The 20814-nt window shown below is 58.1% G+C and overlaps 1 protein-coding gene and 1 long non-coding RNA gene across 3 annotated transcripts in view; one reads left to right on the forward strand and one right to left on the reverse strand.

The window, feature by feature from the left end:
• The window catches only part of ppil3 (peptidylprolyl isomerase (cyclophilin)-like 3), a 145441-nt gene that overhangs the window by 17363 nt on the left and 107264 nt on the right, over nt 1-20814 (forward strand). The window lies entirely within an intron of this gene.
• LOC147101944 (uncharacterized) overlaps nt 1-20814 on the reverse strand; it is a 395113-nt gene that overhangs the window by 15886 nt on the left and 358413 nt on the right. Inside the window, exons 1-2 of one of the 2 annotated variants that reach the window (XR_015073397.1) lie at nt 6532-6603; nt 4831-5000 (exon numbers count right to left, since the gene is read on the reverse strand). This is a non-coding gene — a long non-coding RNA (uncharacterized LOC147101944). Of the gene's footprint in view, nt 1-4830; nt 5001-6531; nt 6604-20814 lie in introns of those variants that run through there. The other variant, XR_015073398.1, reaches the window with a different exon arrangement.

Below are 20814 nucleotides of genomic sequence, written 5' to 3' on the forward strand. Positions count from 1 at the left end.
CCCTTGCCTCACACAACAGTCTGGGATACATCTCGTCTGGGCCTGGGGATTTATCAACTTTTAAGCCCACTAAAACCGCTAGTACCTCCTCCCTCTCAATACTAATTTGTTCAAGTATATCACAATCCCCCTGCCAGATTTCTATGCCTACATTGACCTTCTCCATAATGAACACAAGTGCAAAATATTCATTTAAAACCTCACCTACATCTTCCGGCTCTACACACAGATTGCCACTTTGGTCCCTAATGGGCCCTACTCTTTCCCTGGTTATCCTCTTGCCCTTAATATACTTATAAAACACCTTGGGATTTTCCTTTATTTTGCCCGCCAGTGTTTTTTCATGCCCACTCTTCGCTCTCCTAATTTCTTTTTTTAAGTACCCCCTGCACTTTCTATACTCCTCTAGGGCTGCCACTGTTTTTAGTCCTTTGTATCTGCCAAAAGTCTCCCTTTTTTTCCTAATCCATTCTTGTATATCCCTTGACATCCAGGGTTGCTTGGGCTTGTTGGTCCCACCCTTGACCTTTACAGGAACATGTTGGCGTTGTACTCTCTCAATTTCCTTTCTGAAAGACTCCCATTGCTCTGAAGTGGATTTTCCTACAAGTAGCTGATCCCAGTCTACTTTGGCCAGATCCTGCCTTATCATATTAAAATCGGCCTTCCCCCTATTTCGAACCTTTATTTCCGGTCCATCTTTGTCCTTTTCCATGACTACCTTAAATCTCACCAAATTATGGTCACTGTCAACAAAATGCTCTCCTACTGTCACTTCTACCACTTGCCCAGCCACATTCCCTAGAATTAGGTCCAGTACCGCCCCCTCTCTTGTAGGACTTTCTACATGCTGGCTCAAAAAGCTCTCCTGGATGCATTTTAAGAATTCCGCACCCTCTAAGCCTTTCACACTCTGATTATCCCAGTTAATATTGGGGAAGTTGAAATCCCCCACTATTATTACCCTATTATTTCTACACTTCTGAGATTTGCCTACATATCTGTTCCTCTATCTCCCCCTGACTGTTTGGGGGCCTATAGTACACTCCCAGCAAAGTGCTTGCCCCCTTTTTGTTTTTAAGTTCTACCCATATGGCCTCATTAGAGGAACCTGCTAAGATATCATCCCTCCTTACAGCAGTAATTGACTCCTTGATTAATATTGCGACACCCCCCTCTGTCTCGCCTGAAGATTCTATACCCTGGAATATTGAGCTGCCAGTCCTGCCCCTCCCTCAACCATGTCTCTGTGATAGCAACAATATCGTACTCCCACCTTCAATTCATCCGCCTTACTCGCAAGACTCCTTGCATTTAAATAAATGCCATCCAGCTTTGCCATACTCCCTTGTGCCATTACATATTTGCTCTGCCTTCCAGACTGACTTGTTTTTTTCCTCTATATTTGGCGGTGCATCACCCCCTACTATAGCTCCACTCCGTATCCCATCCCCCTGCCAAGTGTAATGTATCCAAGTTTGCTGACGATACAAAGCTAGGTGGGACAGTAAGCTGTGAGGAGAACACACAGAGTCTGCAAAGGGATATAGATAGACTGAGTGAGTGGGCAGTAAGGTGGCAGATGGAGTATAATGTGGGGAAATGTTCACTTTGGTAGGAAGAATAGAAAAAAACAGAATATTTTTTAAATGGTGAGAAACTTTCAAATGTTGGTGTTGAGAGAGATTTGGGTGTCCTCATGCAAGAAACACAGAAAGTGAGCATGCAGGTACAGCAAGCAATAAGGAAGGCAAATGGCATGTTGGCCTTTATTGCAGGGGGTTGGAGTATAAGAGTGAGGAAGTCTTGCTCCAATTGTACAGGGCCTTGGTGAGACCACACCGGGAGTACTGGGCACAGTTTTGGTCTCCTTATCTAAGGAAGGATATACTTGCCTCGGAGGTGCTGCAACAAAACTAGATTGATTCCTGGGATGAGAGGGCTGTCCTATGAGGAGAGATTGTGTAGAATGGGCCGATACTCTCTGGAGTTTAGAAGAATGAGAGGTGATCTCATTGAAACATACACGATTCTGAGGGGGATTGACAGGGTAGACGCTGAGAGGTTGTTTCCCCCTGGCTGGAGAGTCTAGAACTAGGGGTCACAGTCTCAGGATAAGGGGTCGGCCATTTCAGACTGAGATGAGGAGGAATTTCTTCACTCAGAGGGTTGTGAATCTTTGGAATTCTCTGCCCCAGAGGGCTGTGGATGCCGAGTCTTTGAGTATATTCAAGGCTGAGATCGATAGATTTCTGGACTCTCGGGGAATCGAGGGATATGGAGATCGGGCGGGAACGTGGAGTTGAGGTCGATGATCAGCCTTGATCTTATTGAAGCAGGCTCGAGGGGCCGTGTGGCCCACTCCTGCTTCTTATGTTATGTTATGAACCCCACCCCACCCCCCAAACTACAGGATTGTAGGAGTTGGGTACCGAAATGGGGGAAGCGGGAAGGAGGTGATGAGTGTGACAGGGGAGACGGGAATAGAAGGGGGAGGAGACGGGAAAGGGGAAGGGACGAATGGGATAGTCTGGGGAGGGGAAGGGACGAGTGGGTAGACGGGGAGGGGGAGGGGTGAGTGGGAGAGTCGGGGGAGGGGGAGGGGTGAGTGGGAGAGGCGGGGGAGGGGGAGGGGTGAGTGGGGGTGACGGGGAGGGGTGAGTGGGGGTGACGGGGAGGGGGAGGGGCGAGTGGGAGGGGCGAGTGGGAGGGGCAGGAGGGGGAGGGGGAGGGGTGAGTGGGAGAGTCGGGGGAGGGAGAGGGGTGAGTGGGAGAGGCGGGAGAGGGGGGAGGGGTGAGTGGGGGAGACAGGGGAGGGGTGAGTGGGGGAGGCGGGGGAGGGGGAGGGGTGAGTGGGAGAGGAGTGGGAGAGGAGGGGGAGGGGGGAGGGGGGAGTGGGAGAGGAGGGGGAGGGGGAAGGGGGAGGGGGGAGGGGGGAGTGGGAGAGGAGGGGGAGGGGGAAGGGGGAGGGGGAGGGGGGAGGGGGGAGTGGGAGAGGAGGGGGAGGGGGGAGGGGGGAGGGGTGAGTGGGAGAGGAGGGGGAGGGGGGAGGGGTGAGTGGGAGAGGAGGGGGAGGGGGAGGGGTGAGTGGGAGAGGAGGGGGAGGGGTGAGTGGGAGAGGAGGGGGAGGGTGAGTGGGAGAGGAGGGGGAGGGGGAGGGGTGAGTGGGAGAGGAGGGGGAGGGGGAGGGGTGAGTGGGAGAGGAGGGGGAGGGGGAGGGGTGAGTGGGAGAGGAGGGGGAGGGGTGAGTGGGAGAGGAGGGGGAGGGGGAGGGGTGAGTGGGGGAGACGGGGGAGGGGAGGGGGAGGGGGGAGGGGAGGGGGAGGGGGAGGGGAGGGGTGAGTGGGGGAGACGGGGGAGGGGGAGGGGAGGGGTGAGTGGGAGAGGGGGAGGGGGAGGGGCGAGTGGGAGAGTCGGGGGAGGGGGAGAGTCGGGGGAGGGGGAGGGGGAGGGGGAGGCGGAGAGACGGGGAGGGGGAGAGAGGGAGGGGTGAATGGGAGAGGCGGGGAGGGGTGAGTGGGGGAGACGGGGACGGGGAGGGGGAGAGTCGGGGGAGGGGGAGGGGTGAGTGGGGGAGACGGGGGAGGGGTGAGTGGGGGAGACGGGGGAGGGGGAGGGGTGAGTGGGGGAGACGTGAGTGGGGGAGACGGGGGAGGGGTGAGTGGGGGAGACGGGGGAGGGGGAGGGTGAGTGGGGTAGACGGGGAGGGGGAGGGGTGAGTGGGAGAGTCGGGGGAGGGGTGAGTGGGGTAGACGGGGGAGGGGGAGGGGTGAGTGGGAGAGTCGGGGGAGGGGTGAGTGGGTAGACGGGGAGGGGGAGGGGTGAGTGGGGTAGATGGGGGAGGGGGAGGGGGAGGGGTGAGTGGGGTAGATGGGGGAGGGGGAGGGGTGTAGGGCTCCGAATCGTGCAGACCACCAGGTGCCGGGGTCCAGCCCGCTCGGTGCTCATCTGCGTGAGGTGTAGGAGGAGACATACAATTGGACTCAGTGCCCAGAGCAAGAGAGGTGGTAATTCAGCCAGGGTGTCCAGCTCCTGATCGCTACCAGTCGCCCCCTGCTGCAAAGGGTGAGGGCGGGATCCAACTTGGCTATAAACACACTTCAATTCTGGGGCATACATCAAGAACGAGCAGCCATGACTCAGTGACAGCGTTCTCGCCGCTGAGCGCAGATTCAGAGGATGCTGCTCGGTATGAGCAAACACAGATATGAAGAGCGCGGTATCGCTCTCTCACCCGAGTCAGCAGGTCGTGGGTTCGAGTCTCACTCCAGAGACTTGAGCCTATAATCCAGGCTGACATTCCAGTGCGGTACTGCGGGAGTGCTGCACTGTCGGAGGGGCCGTCTTTTGGATGAGACGGTAAACCGAGGCCCCGTCTGCTCTCAGGTGGATGTGAAAGATCCCCCAGCACTATTCGAAGAGCAGGGGAGTTCTCCCCGGTGTCCTGGCCAAGATTTATCTTCAACCAACAATCACTAAAAGACAGATTATCTGGTCTTTATCTCATTGCTGTTTGTGGGAGCTTGCTGTGCGCAAATTGGCTGCTGTGTTTCCTACATTACAACAGTGACTACACTTCAAAAGTACTTCATTGGCTGTAAAGTGCTTTGGACAGCGAAAGGCGCTATATAAAAGGCAAGATCTTTTTCCTTTTGAATGAGTTACTGAAGAGGAGCTGGAAGCCGGAGAGGGGCAGAGAAAATTAAATAAATAAAAATTTGTTCACACTTCACAAGAACATTGCACTGACCCACTTAGCCCGCTCGCTCCCTCCGCACCCCGCTTTGACATGGTGTAATGACACCAAGTGCAGTAAGTGCTGGCACTCACCTTGTACTGCCCGGCCTCCTCGCACACCTTGCCCACCTTGGTTAGGTTCTCCACGTTCCGTCCATTCAGTGCCAGCTTGACTCCAGTTTGGCGAACAGGACGGCCGTGCCCGCTCCGATCCCCGAGCTGGCTCCGGTGAGGAGTGCCACCTTCCCACTGAGCGACAACCTCTAGAAACAAACATCCAGATGGCACAGGGTGAGGCACAGGTACAGAGGGCAGGGGACAGAGGGCACAAGGCAGGGGGCAGAGGGCACAGGGCAGCAGGCACAAGGCAGGGGGGCAGAGGGCACAGGGGGCAGAGGGCACAAGGCAGCAGGCGCAGGGGGCACAGGGCAGCGGGGGGCAGCAGGCACAGGGCAGCGGGGGCAGCAGGCACAGGGCAGCGGGACGGGGGCACAGGGCAGAGGGCACAGTGTGAGGCACAGGGTAGGGGCAGAGGGCACAATGTGAGGCAGAGGGCACAGTGAGGCAGGGGGCAGAGGGCACAGTGTGGGGCACAGGGCAGAGGGCACAGTGTGAGGCAGGGGCAGAGGGCACAGGGCAGAGGGCACAGTGTGGGGCACAGGGCAGAGGGCACAGTGTGAGGCACAGGGCAGAGGGCACAGTGTAGAGGGCACAGTGAGAGGCAGGGGGCAGAGGGCACAGGGCAGAGGGCACAGTGTGGGGCACAGGGCAGAGGGCACAGTGTGAGGCACAGGGCAGAGGCACAGTGTGAGGCACAGGGCAGAGGGCACAGTGTGAGGCAGGGGGCAGAGGGCACAGTGTGATGCACAGGGCAGAGGGCACAGTGTGAGCAGAGGGCACAGTGTGAGGCAGAGGGCACAGTGTGAGGCAGAGGGCACAGTGAGGCAGGGGGCAGAGGGCACAGTGTGAGGCACAGGGCAGAGGGCACAGTGTGAGGCACAGGGCAGAGGGCACAGTGTGAGGCAGGGGGCAGAGGGCACAGTGTGAGGCAGAGGGCACAGTGAAGCAGGGGGCAGAGGGCACAGTGTGGGGCACAGGGCAGAGGGCACAGTGTGAGGCAGAGGGCACAGTGAGGCAGGGGCAGAGGGCACAGTGTGGGGCACAGGGCAGAGGGCACAGTGTGAGGCAGGGGGCAGAGGGCACAGTGTGAGGCAGGGGGCAGAGGGCACAGTGTGAGGCAGAGGGCACAGTGAGGCAGGGGGCAGAGGGCACAGTGTGGGGCACAGGGCAGAGGGCACAGTGTGAGGCAGGGGGCAGAGGCACAGTGTGAGGCACAGGGTAGGGGCAGAGGGCAGTGTGGGGCAGAGGGCACAGTGAGGCAGGGGGCAGAGGGCACAGTGTGGGGCACAGGGCAGAGGGCACAGTGTGAGGCAGGGGCAGAGGGCACAGTGTGAGGCACAGGGCAGAGGGCACAGTGTGAGGCAGAGGGCACAGTGAGGCAGGGGGCAGAGGGCACAGTGAGGCACAGGCAGAGGCACAGTGTGAGGCAGGGGGCAGGGGGGCACAGTGTGAGGCAGGGGGCACAGTGCAGGGAGGACGGGAACACATGGCGGGACAGGCAGTGGGGCAGACCCGGCGGGCGGTGCTGAAATGGCCGCCCTGAACCCGGGGACCCGGAGCGGCGTCTCGGCCCCTGAACTGGGCGCTGCCGACCGGGACAGACCGGGGCCCGGGTCTCTCCCCAGGAACACAAACCCCCCTCCCGCGCCTCTCCCACCTCCCCCGGCCGGATACCTGAGTCACCGCTTTAGCCCAGGCGGCCATGTTTAAATAAAGGCGCAGCCCCACCCGGCCATCGGGGTCACGGGGTCATTTAAGGTGCCGCCCCGGAGTCCCCAACACTCGGAGTCCGGAGTCCCCAACACCCGGAGTCCCTGACACCCGGAGTCCCCAACACCCGGAGTCCGGAGTCCCCAACACCCGGAGTCCGGAGTCCCCAACACCCGGAGTCCCCCGACACCCGGAGTCCGGAGTCCCCAACACCCGGAGTCCCCGACACCCGGAGTCCGGAGTCCCCAACACCCGGAGTCCGGAGTCCCCAACACCGGAGTCCCCAACACCCGGAGTCCGGAGTCCTCAACACCCGGAGTCCCCAACACCCGGAGTCCGGAGTCCCCAACACCCGGAGTCCGGAGTCCCCAACACCCGGAGTCCCTGACACCCGGAGTCCCCAACACCCAGAGTCCGGAGTCCCCAACACCCGGAGTCCGGAGTCCCCAACACCTGGAGTCCCCGACACCCGGAGCCAGAGTCCCCAACACCCGGAGTCCGGAGTCCCCAACACCCGGAGTCCCCGACACCCGGAGTCCGGAGTCCCCAACACCCGGAGTCCGGAAGTCCCCAACGTCCGGAGTCCCCAACACCCGGAGTCCCCGACACCGGAGTCCGGAGTCCCCAACACCCAGAGTCCGGAGTCCCCAACACCCGGAGTCCCTGACACCCGGAGTCCCCGACACCCGGAGTCCCCAACACCCGGAGTCCGGAGTCCCCAACACCCGGAGTCCCCGACACCCGGAGTCCGGAGTCCCCAACACCCGGAGTCCGGAGACCCAACACCCGGAGTCCGGAGTCCCCAACACCCGGAGTCCCCGACACCCGGAGTCGGGACTCCCCAACACCCGGAGTCCGGAGTCCCCAACAGCCGGAGTCCGGAGACCTCAACACCCAGAGTCCCCAACACCCGGAGTCCGGAGTCCCCAACACCCGGAGTCCGGAGTCCCCAACACCCGGAGTCCCTGACACCCGGAGTCCCCGACACCCGGAGTCCCCAACACCCGGAGTCCGGAGTCCCCAACACCCGGAGTCCCCGGACACCCGGAGTCCGGAGTCCCCAACACCCGGAGTCCGGAGTCCCCAACACCCGGAGTCCGGAGTCCCCAACACCCGGAGTCCCCAACACCCGGAGTCCGGAGTCCCCAACACCCGGAGTCCGGAGTCCTCAACACCCAGAGTCCCCAACACCCGGAGTCCCCGACACCCGGAGTCCGGAGTCCCCAACACCCGGAGTCCGGAGTCCCCAACACCCGGAGTCCGGAGTCCCCAACACCCGGAGTCCCCGACACCCGGAGTCCGGAGTCCCCAACACCCGGAGTCCGGAGTCCCCAACACCTGGAGTCCGGAGTCCTCAACACCCAGAGTCCCCAACACCCGGAGTCCCCAACACCCGGAGTCCCCAACACCCGGAGTCCCCAACACCCAGAGTCCGAAGTCCCCAACACCCAGAGTCCCCGACACCCGGAGTCCGGAGTCCCCGACACCCGGAGTCCTCAACACCCGGAGTCCTCAACACCCGGAGTCCAGAGTCCCCAACACCCGGAGTCCCCGACACCCGGAGTCCTCAACACCCGGAGTCCAGAGTCCCCAACACCCGGAGTCCCCGACACCCGGAGTCCCCCGACACCCATAGTCCGGAGTTCCCCAACACCCGGAGTCCCCGACACCCGGAGTCCGGAGTCCTCAACACCCGGAGTCCTCAACACCCGGAGTCCCCAAACACCCGGAGTCCGGAGTCCCCAACACCCGGAGTCCCCGACACCCGGAGTCCGGAGTCCTCAACACCCGGAGTCCTCAACACCCGGAGTCCAGAGTCCGGAGTCCCCGACACCCGGAGTCCTCAACACCCGGAGTCCCCAACACCCGGAGTCCGGAGTCCCCGACACCCAGAGTCCCCGACACCCAGAGTCCGGAGTCCCCGACACCCGGAGTCCTCAACACCCGGAGTCCCCGACACCTGGAGTCCGGAGTCCTCAACACCCGGAGTCCTCAACACCCGGAGTCCGGAGTCTGGAGTCCTCAACACCCGGAGTCCGGAGTCCTCAACACCCGGAGTCCGGAGTCCTCAACACCCGGAGTCCCCAACACCCGGAGTCCCGACACCCGGAGTCCCCGACACCCAGAGTCCGGAGTCCTCAACACCCGGAGTCCTCAACACCGGAGTCCGGAGTCCTCAACACCTGGAGTCCGGAGTCCTCAACACCCGGAGTCCCCAACACCCGGAGTCCACGACACCCGGAGTCCCCGACACCCGGAGTTCCCGACACCCGGAGTCCCCGACACCCGGAGTCTCCGACACCGGAGTCCGGAGTCCTCAACACCCGGAGTCCCCAACACCCGGAGTCCCCGACACCCGGAGTCCAGAGTCCCCAACACCCGGAGTCCCCGACACCCAGAGTCCTCAACACCCGGAGTCCTCAACACCCGGAGTCCGGAGTCCCCAACACCCGGAGTCCCCGACACCCGGAGTCCTCAACACCCGGAATCCTCAACACCCGGAGTCCGGAGTCCCCAACACCCGGAGTCCCCGACACCCGGAGTCCCCGACACCCGGAGTCCCCGACACGCGGAGTCCCCCGACACCCGGAGTCCGGAGTCCCCAACACCCGGAGTCCGGAGTCCCAACACCCGGAGTCCGGAGTCCCCAACACCCGGAGTCGGAGTCCCCAACACCCGGAGTCCTCAACACCCGGAGTCCCCGACACCCGGAGTCCTCAACACCAGGAGTCCCCGACACCCAGAGTCCTCAACACCCGGAGTCCCCAACACCCGGAGTCCTCAACACCCGCAGTCCTTGAGACCCGGAGTCCCCGACACCTGGAGTCCCGGCAATGGGGAAGAAGTGGGAGTGCTTTGAGAGGAGCCCCCACTTCCATGTCCCCTCACCACCATCCCTCTCTCATGGGCCACCCGCACTTCCCTGCTAGCAAGGAGCTGGAGAGCACCTTGCTGCACAGCAGTGGGGCCATGAGGACCCAAGTCAACGTTTAGATCCCTCCTGTAGAGGAGGTCTCAGAACGCCTGCCATCTTTTGTTCACCAATAGCATGTGCTCAAGTGACTGGCGCATTTGCTGCTCCCTGCAGGTGGACATAGAGCACATTGTCACCATCGCCTGTGACATGGCGGTGCTCATGTTGGAGATGCACTCCTCCATTCTCTGCACATTTGCAGACATCGCAGCTGCAAAACCTGCCAGAGCCTCATGAAATTGTTGCTGCCCCTCCAAGATCACCCTCTTTCTCGATGGTCCCCTGTAATGATATCAGCAAATAGAGATGGTATTTGCCTGTTCGATTATGATGCCTTAATAGCATGTTTGTATGTATTGATTGCTTGTGCCTGACCAGCAGAGGGCATGTGACCGAGAGAAGCAAGGCAGTTAGTTTAGTTTTGGTTTCGTTCTAGATGCATCACAGCATCGTGTCTCCTGTAAAAGCTGTATAAAAGAGTTGAACAGACTTTAGATTAAAACTCATTCTCTTTCATAAATGTCTCGTCATTGAACCCACAAAGAAATCAATACATCCCCGAGGCTCAGTGTTTGCATGCAGCTCAGCAGAGCTTGGAGTGTCCTGCACCCTCCGGCGAGGAGCCTCCACTGCTGTCCCTGTCAGCACCATCTGCTCTTGCTCACTTGTGAAGTGAGACATCAGGGGACAGCACTACTCTATCTCACATAGGACCCACCGAGGTGTGTGTATCTGCGCTGGGGCTGGGTGCGCTGGGTCTGCTGACACTGCACCCTCAGAGGCTGGAGGCTCCTCTTCTGGCTGGACAGTGGGGGTGGGGGCGGGTGCAGTTGATGGACCTGTGGAGAGTAAAGAGAAGAATTAGAAGTGCTATAATAAGAATGTGCAATGTTACCATTATGCACTTGATGGCATTTCACTGGCTGCTGATAATCAATCACCATATGAGTCACTGCTGTATGCCATGTGGCTGTATGAGATGTGATTCTGTCACCAGGTTGCTGGGATGTCCCCCTCTCTCCATCTCCCATCGCTAGCATCCCTCCAACTCCCGCGATCTCCAGAGCCCCCTCCTCTGCTGCTGTTAGTTGGGTGAAGACTGGAGGGCCGCCTCTGGTTCTCTGCCTCTCCTGCGCGTTCTGGGCTCTTCTGCAAGTGAAAGTGGTGGAATGGGTGTAAGGGTGTAGGCCTCTTTCCCTACTCCACAATAAAAATTCCAGCCCAAAACTTTATCACAAGAGATGCGATTTTGAAGTAAAATTAAGCCTCTCTCCTGATCTCGCGATAGAACTCTCAAATCTGCGGATTTTTTTTGACTGGTGTGATTGTTCTGCTGAAACATCAATCTTCTAGACCAATCAGAGCGTGGCATTAGTTTGTCAGGGTGATGCCCTCCTGGGATTGGCTGCTGCTGGGCACGTGGGTTGGGTTTCATCCAATAGTGACTAGTGGGAGGGCGGAGAAGGAGCTGAGGGCGCGGTGAGGCTGGAGTGGTGGGCGAGTGGGTTTACCCGTGCAGCATGGATCCTCACTAGAAACCCTTCTCCTCCTCCACCAACAGGAAGCTGCTGACCGCCTCGGACACTCTCTTCTTCCTCAGGGTGACCTGCTCGGCCTCCTGCTGCTCCAACTCCTCGGGGATGGGGATGGGGATGGGGAGGGGGATGGGGAGGGGGATGGGGGGTGGGGATGGGGATGGGGGGTGGGGATGGGGAGGGGGATGGGGGTGGGGATGGGGAGGGGGATGGGGGGTGGGGATGGGGATGGGGAGGGGGGTGGGGATGGGGATGGGGAGGGGGATGGGGGGTGGGGATGGGGATGGGGTGGGGAGGGGGCGGGGGGTGGGGGTGGGGGATGGGGAGGGGGATGGAGAGGGGGATGGGTTGGGGGATAGGGTGGGGGAGGGGGGATGGGGAGGGGGTGGTGGAGGGGGAGGGGGATGGGGGAGGGGATGGGGAGGGGGGTGGGGGATGGGGAGGGGGATGGGGGAGGGGAGGGGGATGGGGGTGGAGATGGGGTGGGGAGGGGGATGGGGGAGGGGGATGGGGATGGAGCTGGGCCGGGGCTGTGGGTAGCTGGCCAGCAGGTGCTTGCGTTTATTGGAGTGGCTCCAGCGCTGGCACTCGGTGCGCAGGTTGACTTTGCAGCCCTGGCAGTGGGCAGTGGCCCTGTGGGTGTGGGGGTGGTGGAGGGGTGGGTACAGGCCCAAACCCAGGCCCCAACCCGGGACCACTGCACTGGTCACAGTACGGGACATGGCCTGGCTGCAGGCGGCTCTGCAGGTCGTGCAGCTCCTAGATCGTGAAGCGCAACGCCGTGGCGCCGCCACAAAACTCCCACCGAACATGGCGGCAATCGATGTCAGCGCCGTGCCCGCTCGCAAAGCCATTTCTGACCCGTTAGTGTCAGGTTCTACTATTCCTATTCCATTGAGTATCTCACAGACTTCCCTCTCATCTGCCCCATTTCTAACCTTTGCTCATTACCCAGTCCGTCTGACACCCCGAATTGACAATGTCTCTCTGCGATGCACAGCCTGAGGACCTGCAGGTTTCCCGCGTTCATCAGTGATAATTCAACACACTGCTCACTTAAGGCCCAAACTTCACAGCTTCACCAGGATGGGCTGCGAATTTGACCAACTTGCACCGTACTAATGAACCCAGTGTGGCGGAGCCACTAAGGGACTCCGATCAATTGTATATAATTCCCTTTAATAACATGTTAGCTACAGCCTGAGTCTGTATCTTTGTTTTCACTGTTTACATGTACAGAGCGCGATCACTTTAATAGCGCGGGCAAACGTGATGACGTCACGCCGTTCATCACATGATTCCCCACCGGTGGGAAAAACGTGATGATGTCACGACGTCAGCCATGGGACCGCCCTAGCAGTCCTCGTGGAGCCTCCGAACTGACTAGACCTATATTCAATGTTCTCCTGTAATTATCCGTTAAACTCTGTTAGTTTTCATTAAACCTCGTTTATTTGATCGCCTGAGTGGACCTCAGTCTTTTGGATAGGAACTAGACATTCCTACATTGGTGACCCCGACTTTTGCGAACGGTTTTCGCAGAAGTTACCGAACATGGAATCGAACGCCGTTGCTTTAAAGCTACCACAGTTCTGGGAGCAACAGCCAGCCGCGTGGTTCATCCAGGCTGAAGCCCAGTTCGTAATCAGGAACATCGTTGCGGATCAGACCCGTTACTATTACGTGGTCTCCGCCCTCGACAGCGCCACAGCCTCGCGGATCGTCAGCCTGCTTGGTAATCCACCAGAAGATCGCAAGTATGAAACGATAAAGGCGCGGTTGTTACAGGTCTTCGGGCTCACGAAGTTGGAGCGCGCCCGCCGGCTGCTCGCTATGCCCGGCCTCGGGGACTCCAAGCCGTCCGAGCTCATGAGCCAAATGCTCACGCTCCTGGGCCCCGAACCGGAATGCTTCCTCTTCAGGGAGCGATTCCTCAGCCAGCTACCGGAGCAAATTCAGGCTGCCCTAGCCAGGTCGGAAGTCATGGACTGCGCAGAGCTGGCTGCCGAAGCGGACAAGATTTTCGCGGTGACACAGCAGTACTGCGCTGCCACGAGGTGCCCATCCCCCACAGACGCCGCTCCAGCCCCTCAACCTGCGGGGTTGTGCTCCTACCACGCCCGTTTTATGTGAAAGCAAGATGCTGCCACCCTCCCTGCAGTTTTTCACTCAAACAAAACAGCAGCAACCCTGTTGAAAGAGGACCGGTTATAACGAGCGCCCCGCGGCTGCGATGGCAATCGGTAATTCGGGAAAACTCCTCTTCATCAACGACTCCCTATCTGGCCGACGTTTCCTCTGCGACACCGGGGCGCAGTGTAGCATCCTACCCGCGTCCAATCTTGATCTACAAGTTGGGGGGAACGGCCCCTCCCTCCAGGCGGCTAATGGCGGGGCCATTCGGACCTTCGGAAGCCGGCGGGTCCAGGTGTGCTTCGGCGGCCAGCGGTTTTACTGGGATTTCATCACGGCCAAAGTCTCTCAAGCCATCCTCGGGGCGGATTTTTTGTGCGCCAACAGCTTCCTGGTGGATGTACGGCACCGCCGGTTGACCAATGCGGCCACTTTTCACTCCATCCCATGCCACCGCGGTAACACCGTGGCGCGCACTGTCTCCTGTGCGTTCCCACCTCCGGATGACTTCACTCGCCTCCTCGGAGATTTCCCAGACCTCACCAGACCCATGGTGTCGAACATCATATCACCACTACTGGCTCCCCGGTCTGCGCACGGGCCCGGTGCCTCGAACCTGGCAAGCTCGCGGCTGTGAAAGCGGAGTTCGACACGATGGAGCGGCTAGGGATTATTCGCCAGTCGAATAGTCCCTGGTCTTCGCCTCTCCACATTGTTCCGAAACCTGGCGACGGATGGCGGCCTTGCGGCGACTACCGACGCCTGAACGACGCCACTACTCCTGATCAGTACCCGATCCCTCATATTCAGGATTTCTGTGCCCATTTGGCGGGAAATACCATTTTTTCCAAAGTCGACCTTGTCCGTGGCTACCACCAGGTCCCCGTACACCCGCAAGACGTCCCGAAAACTGCAGTCATCACCCCATTCGGCCTGTTTGAATTTCTGTGGATGCCGTTTGGATTGAAGAACGCTGCACAGGCTTTCCAGCGCTTGATGGACTCCGTGCTTCGGGACCTCAAGTTTCTATTCGTCTACCTCGACGACATCCTCATCGCCAGCCCTAATAAAGAGGAGCACATCCGCCATTTGCGCACCCTCTTTAGACGCCTCAGTCAACACGGCTTGATCATCAACCCGGCCAAGTGCCAGTTCGGCCTGCAGCAGATTGGTTTCTTAGGCCATTGCATCACATCAGACGGCGCAATTCCCCTGCAAACGAAAGTGGAGGCAGTTACTTCGTTCCCGTGCCCGCAGTCCGTCAAGGCCCTGCAGGAGTTCCTCGGGATGGTAAATTTTTATCACCGGTTCGTCCCTAATGCAGCTCTGCTCATGCAGCCCCTGTACGAGGCCCTCAAGGGCAAGTCCGGCAAGGATCCGATTAGCTGGACGGTCGACGTGGACCGGGCGTTCGTCGACACAAAAGGCGCCTTAGCCAACGCAACCATGCTGGCGCACCCGCTGCCAGGTGCCACCATCGCCCTTACCACCGATGTGTCAGACTACGCCATCGGCACAGTGCAGGAACAGTGGGTGCATGGGACGTGGCAACCGCTGGCGTTTTTCAGCCGTCAACTACGGCGAAACGAACGGAAGTACAGCACGTTCGACCGGGAGTTGCTGGCCCTTTTTCTGGCCATCCGCCATTTCCGGTTCTTGCTAGAGGGCCGTCCGTTCACGGCTTTTGTGGACCATAAGCCACTAAAGTTCACTATGGCCAAGACCGCCGAACCGTGGTCAGCTCGGCAACAACGTCAGTTGGCGTTTATCTCGGAATTCACCACTGACATTCAGCACGTGTCCGGTAAAGACAACCTGGTGGCGGATTGCCTCTCCCGCGCGACCGTTCATGCAGTCCAGCTCGGCATCGACTATGCCCTCATGGCTGCGGATCAAGCCTCCCTCGGACCTGGAAGTCCAATCTTACAGAACCAACCCCTCTAGCCTCCAAGTGGCCGACGTCAAATTCCATGCCGCGGGCACTACGCTACTCTGCGACGTCTCCGTAGGAGATCCTCGCCCTATCGTCCCGGTCGCCTGGCACCGAAAAGTTTTTGACGCCATACACGGGTTGTCGCACCCTGGCATGAAGGCCTCGCAACGGCTGATGTCGTCCAAATTCGTGTGGCAGGGCATGCACATGGATGTTCGCGACTGGGCCAACACCTGCGTGGTCTGCCAAAAGGCCAAGGTGCAGCGTCACGTCAAGGCTCCATTGGCCACTTTCGCTGTTCCGGAAGGTAGGTTTGATCATGTGCATGTGGACCTGGTGGGGCCACTTCCGCCTTCGCACGTGTTTACTCATCTTCTTACAATGGTGGACCGCACCACTCGATGGCCAGAGGCGGTTCCTTTGTCATCCACCACTTCCACAGATGTCGCCAGGGCATTCATCTCCTCTTGCGTCGCCTGTTTCGGGGTACCGACGGACATCTCGTCTGATCATGGGCTGCAGTTTTCTTCGGAACTCTGGAACGCTGTGGCTCAGGGGCTCGGCGTCAAGCTACATCGCACCACTGCCTACCATCCACAGGCGAACGGCCTGTGTGAATGATTCCACAGGTCGCTCAAGGCCGCACTGCGAGCCAGCCTTCAAGGGGCGGGCTGGGTGGACAGGCTTCCATGGGTCCTTTTGGGTCTTCGTACAGCGCCTAAAGAAGATCTTCAATCGTCCACGGCGGAGCTCGTATATGGCCAGCCGCTACGCGTACCAGGGGATTTCCTTCCGACTCCAACGGAGCCATGGTCCGCATCCCAGCAGCTCAGCAGCCACCAGGAGGCAGCCAGAAGTTTCGCTCCAGTGCCTATGTCGCATCATGGCTTGCAGAGCTCCCACGTCCCAGCTGAGCTGAAGAACGCCGACTATGTGTTTATCCGCCACGACGCTCATCGGTGTGATGAAATATGCCATTCATCAGGCACTGTATTCCCTGTGTTTAGTTTAGTTTCAGTTTCATTTCCTTACCTGTATTGTATTGTGTGTAGGGCTCCGCCCATACCTGGCCCCTACTAAAGCAAGCCCCAGCGTGTCTCACAGCAGTACAGCAGATCTCTGGATGAGAGACACTTCTCCAAGGTGTATTACTTTCTGAGTTAATAAAAGCCTTGCTTTGCTCCGTTAACGTCGAGTCTCGGATTCATTGAGGCACATCAATCGGGACCCAATCAAACCCCCTTACACTGGTCCTTTCCGCGTGATAGAGCTGGGAGACAAATCTTTTTCGGTCGATGTCGGAGGTAAACCGGACCACATTTCGGTTGACCGGTTGAAGCCGGCTCACTTGGACCTTGACCGTCCAGTCGAGATCGCACAACCGCCGAAACGTGGCCGACCGCCCACAGTCGCCATGCCAGATCAAACGCAACCGCCCGCCAGCTCGCCCGCCATCCATCAGCTTCCACTTCAAGGCTACAGAAGTCGATCTGACAGGCTTTCAGGCCACCTCGCCGTTTTACTTTTGCTAATAAAGACAATTCTGAGGGGGCGCATGTGGCAGAGCCACTAAGGGACTCTGATCAATTGCATATAATTTCCTTTAATAATATGTTAGCTACAGCCTGAGTCTGTATCTTTGTTTTCACTGTTTACATGTACAGAGCGCGATCACTTTAATAGCGCGGGTAAACGCGATGACGTCACGCCGTTCATCACGTGATCCCCCTCCGGCGGGAAAAACGTGATGATGTCATGACGTCAGCCACGGGACCGCCCAAGCAGTCCTCGTGGAGCCTCTGAACTGACTAGACCTATATTCGATGTTCTCCTGTAGTTATCCGTTAAACTCTGTTCGTTTTCATTAAACCTCGTTTATTTGATCGCCTGAGTAGACCTCAGTCTTTTGGATAGGAACTAGACATTCCTACACCAGCTTGTTTATGTAGATCAGAATCCAGCAGCAGTCGCTGGGCCAACACCGAGTTCACCCTAGTAACGGGAGGCTGTACATCGGCCCTAGTAACGGGAGTCTGTACACTGGCCCTAGTAACGGGAGGGCTGTACACTGGCCCTAGTAACGGGAGGCTGTACACCGGCCCTACTAACGGGAGGCTGTACACCGGCCCTAGTAACGGGTGGCTGTACACCGGCCCTAGTAATGGGAGGCTGTACACCGGCCCTAGCAACGGGTGGCTGTACACCGGCCCTAGTAACGGGAGGCTGTACACCGGCCCTAGTAACGGGTGGCTGTACACCGGCCCTAGTAACGGGTGGCTGTACACCGGCCCTAGTAACGGGTGGCTGTATACTGGCCCTAGTAACGGGTGGGCTGTACACTGGCCCTAGTAATGGTGGGCTGTACACTGGCCCTAGTAACGGGTGGGCTGTACACTGGCCCTAGTAACGGGTGGGCTGTACACTGGCCCTAGTAACGGGTGGGCTGTACACTGGCCCTAGTAACGGGTGGGCTGTACACTGGCCCTAGTAACAGTGGGCTGTACACTGGCCCTAGTAACAGTGGGCTGTACACTGGCCCTAGTAACGGGTGGGCTGTACACTGGCCCTAGTAACAGGTGGGCTGTACACTGGCCCTAGTAACAGTGGGCTGTACACTGGCCCTAGTAACAGTGGGCTGTACACTGGCCCTAGTAACAGTGGGCTGTACACTGGCCCTAGTAACGGGTGGGCTGTACACTGGCCCTAGTAACAGGTGGGCTGTACACTGGCCCTAGTAACAGTGGGCTGTACACTGGCCCTAGTAACAGTGGGCTGTACACTGGCCCTAGTAACAGTGGGCTGTAATAACAACAGAAAATTCTGGAAAAACTCAGCAGGTCAGGCAACATCCGTGGAGAGAAATTTGAGTTGACGTTTCGGGTTGGACCCTTCTTCAAAACTGGAAAGAAAAGAAACTAGATCGGAGGCAGGGCTGCGATCGGACAAAAGAATAAAAGAAACAAAAGAAGTAAAAGAGATTAGAAGCTAGGCGAGATGGTAATAGGCTGGGATTAGGTGTAAAGTGTACTGGCAGGGCAAAAGATAGCTGCCAGGTGTGAGAGAGAAACAAAAGGAAAGGGGGGGGGGGGGGGAAAGGAGTGGAACAATTACAAGAGAAAATGAAATGGGGGCCGAGCTTATGATCTGAAATTGTTGAACTCGTTATTGAGTCCGGAAGGCTGCAGACTGCCTAATCGGAAGATGAGGTGCTGTTCCTCGAGTTTACGTTGAGCTTCCGTGGAACAATACAAGAGGCCAAGGACGGTGAGGTCCGAGTGGGAATGGGGCGGTGAATTAAAGTGACAGGCGACCGGAAGCTCGGGGTCACCCTTACGGACTGAACGGAGGTGTTCCACAAAGCGGTCACCCAATCTGCGTTTGGTCTCCCCAATGTAGAGGAGACCGCATCGTGAGCAGCGAATACAGTATACTAGATTGCGAGAAGTACAAGTAAATCGCTGTTTCACCTGGAAGGGGTGTTTGGGGCCCTGGACAGTGGGAAGGGGGAGGTATAGGGGCAGGTGTTACATCTCCTGCGCTTGCACGGGAAGGTGCCGGGCGAAGGGGAAGGGCTGTTTGGGGTGATAGAGGAGTGGACTAGGGTGTCTCGGAGGGAGTGGTCCCTGCGGCATGCTGAAAGGGGAGGGGAGGGGAAGATACGTTTGGTGGTGGGATCACTTTGGAGGTAGCGGAAATGCCGGAGGATGATCCGTTGAATGTGGAGGCTGGTGGGGTGAAAGGTGAGGACAAGGGGAACCCTATCGTGGTTCCGGGAGGGAGGGGCAGGGGTGAGGGCAGAAGTGCGGGAGATAGAACCGACACGGTCGAGGGCAGTGTCAACCACAGTAGAGGGGAATCCTCGGTTGCGGAAAAAGGAAGACATGTCTGAAGCACTGGTGTGGAAGGTGGCGTCGTCGGAGCAGATACGGCGGAGGCGGAGAAACTGGGAGAATGGAATAGAGTCCTTACAGGAAGCGGGGTGGGAGGAAGTGTAGTCCAGGTAGCTGTGGGAGTCAGTGGGCTTGTAGTAAATATTGGTCGATAACCTATCCCCAGAGATGGAGACGGAGAAGTCGAGGAAGGGAAGGGAAGAGTCCGAGATGGACCATGTGAAGGTGAGGGAAGGGTGGAAATTGGAGGCAAAGTGAATGAAATTGTCAAGTTCGGGGCGAGAGCAGGAAATGGCACCGATACAGTCATCAATGTATCGGAAAAAGAGGTGAGGGAGGGGACCCGAGTAGGACTGGAACAAAGATTGTTCCACATAGCCCACGAAAAGGCAGGCATAGCTAGGACCCATGCGGGTACCCATGGCAACACCTTTGATTTGGAGGAAATGAGTGGAGTTAAAGGAGAAGTTGTTCAATGTGAGAACAAGTTCAGCCAGGCGGAGGAGGGTGGTGGTGGATGGGGACTGGTCGGGCCTCTGTTCAAGGAAGAAGCGGAGCGCCCTCAGGCCATCTGGGTGGGGGATGGAGGTGTAGAGGGATTGTACGTCCATGGTGAAAAGGAAGCGGTTGGGGCCAGGAAACTGTAAACTGTTAAAGTGGCGGAGGGCGTCCGAAGAGTCGCGGATGTAGGTGGGAAGAGACTGGACAAGGGGAGAAAAGATAGAGTCGAGATAGGAAGAGATAAATTCTGTAGGGCACCTTTCACCCCACCAGCCTCCACATTCAATCGATCATCCTCCGCCATTTCCGCTACCTCCAAAGTGATCCCACCACCAAACGTATCTTCCCCTCCCCTCCCCTTTCAGCATTCCGCAGGGACCGCTCTCTCCGAGACACCCTAGTCCACTCCTCTATCACCCCAAACAGCCCTTCCCCTTCGCCTGGCACCTTCCTGTGCAAGCGGAGGAGATGTAACACCTGCCCCTACACCTCCCCCCTTCCCACTGTCCAGGGCCCCAAACACCCCTTCCAGGTGAAACAGCGATTTACTTGTACTTCTCGCAATCTAGTATACTGTATTCGCTGCTCACGATGCGGTCTCCTCTACATTGGGGAGACCAAACGCAGATTGGGTGACCGCTTTGCGGAACACCTCCGTTCAGTCCGTAAGGGTGACCCTGAGCTTGCGGTCACCTGTCACTTTAATTCACTGCTCCATTCCCACTCGGACCTCACCGTCCTTGGCCTCTTGTACTGTTCCATGGAAGCTCAACGTAAACTCGAGGAACAGCACCTCATCTTCCGATTAGGCAGTATGCAGCCTTCCGGACTCAATATCGAGTTCAACAATTTCAGATCATAAGCTCGGCCCCCATTTCATTTTCTCTTGTAATTGTTCCACTCCTTTCCCCCCCAACCCCCTTCCCTTTTGTTTCTCTCTCACACCTGGCAGCTATCTTTTGCCCTGCCAGTACACTTTACACCTAATCCCAGCCTATTACCATCTCGTCCAGCTTCTAATATCTTTTATTTCTTTTGTTTCTTTTATTCTTTTGTCCGATCGCAGCCCTGCCTCCGATCTAGTTTCTTTTCTTTCCAGTTTTGAAGAAGGGTTCGACCCGAAACGTCAACTCAAATTTCTCTCCACGGATGTTGCCTGACCTGCTGAGTTTTTCCAGCATTTTCTGTTGTTATTTCGGATTTCCAACATCTGCAGTATTTTGCTATCGTAACAGTGGGCTGTACACAGGCCCTAGTAACGGGTGGGCTGTACACTGGCCC

Source organism: Somniosus microcephalus, chromosome 23 (assembly GCF_052327205.1).
Source record: "Somniosus microcephalus isolate GS21.2 chromosome 23, FLI_Smic_1.0, whole genome shotgun sequence".
NCBI classification, from domain to species: Eukaryota; Metazoa; Chordata; class Chondrichthyes; order Squaliformes; family Somniosidae; genus Somniosus; species Somniosus microcephalus.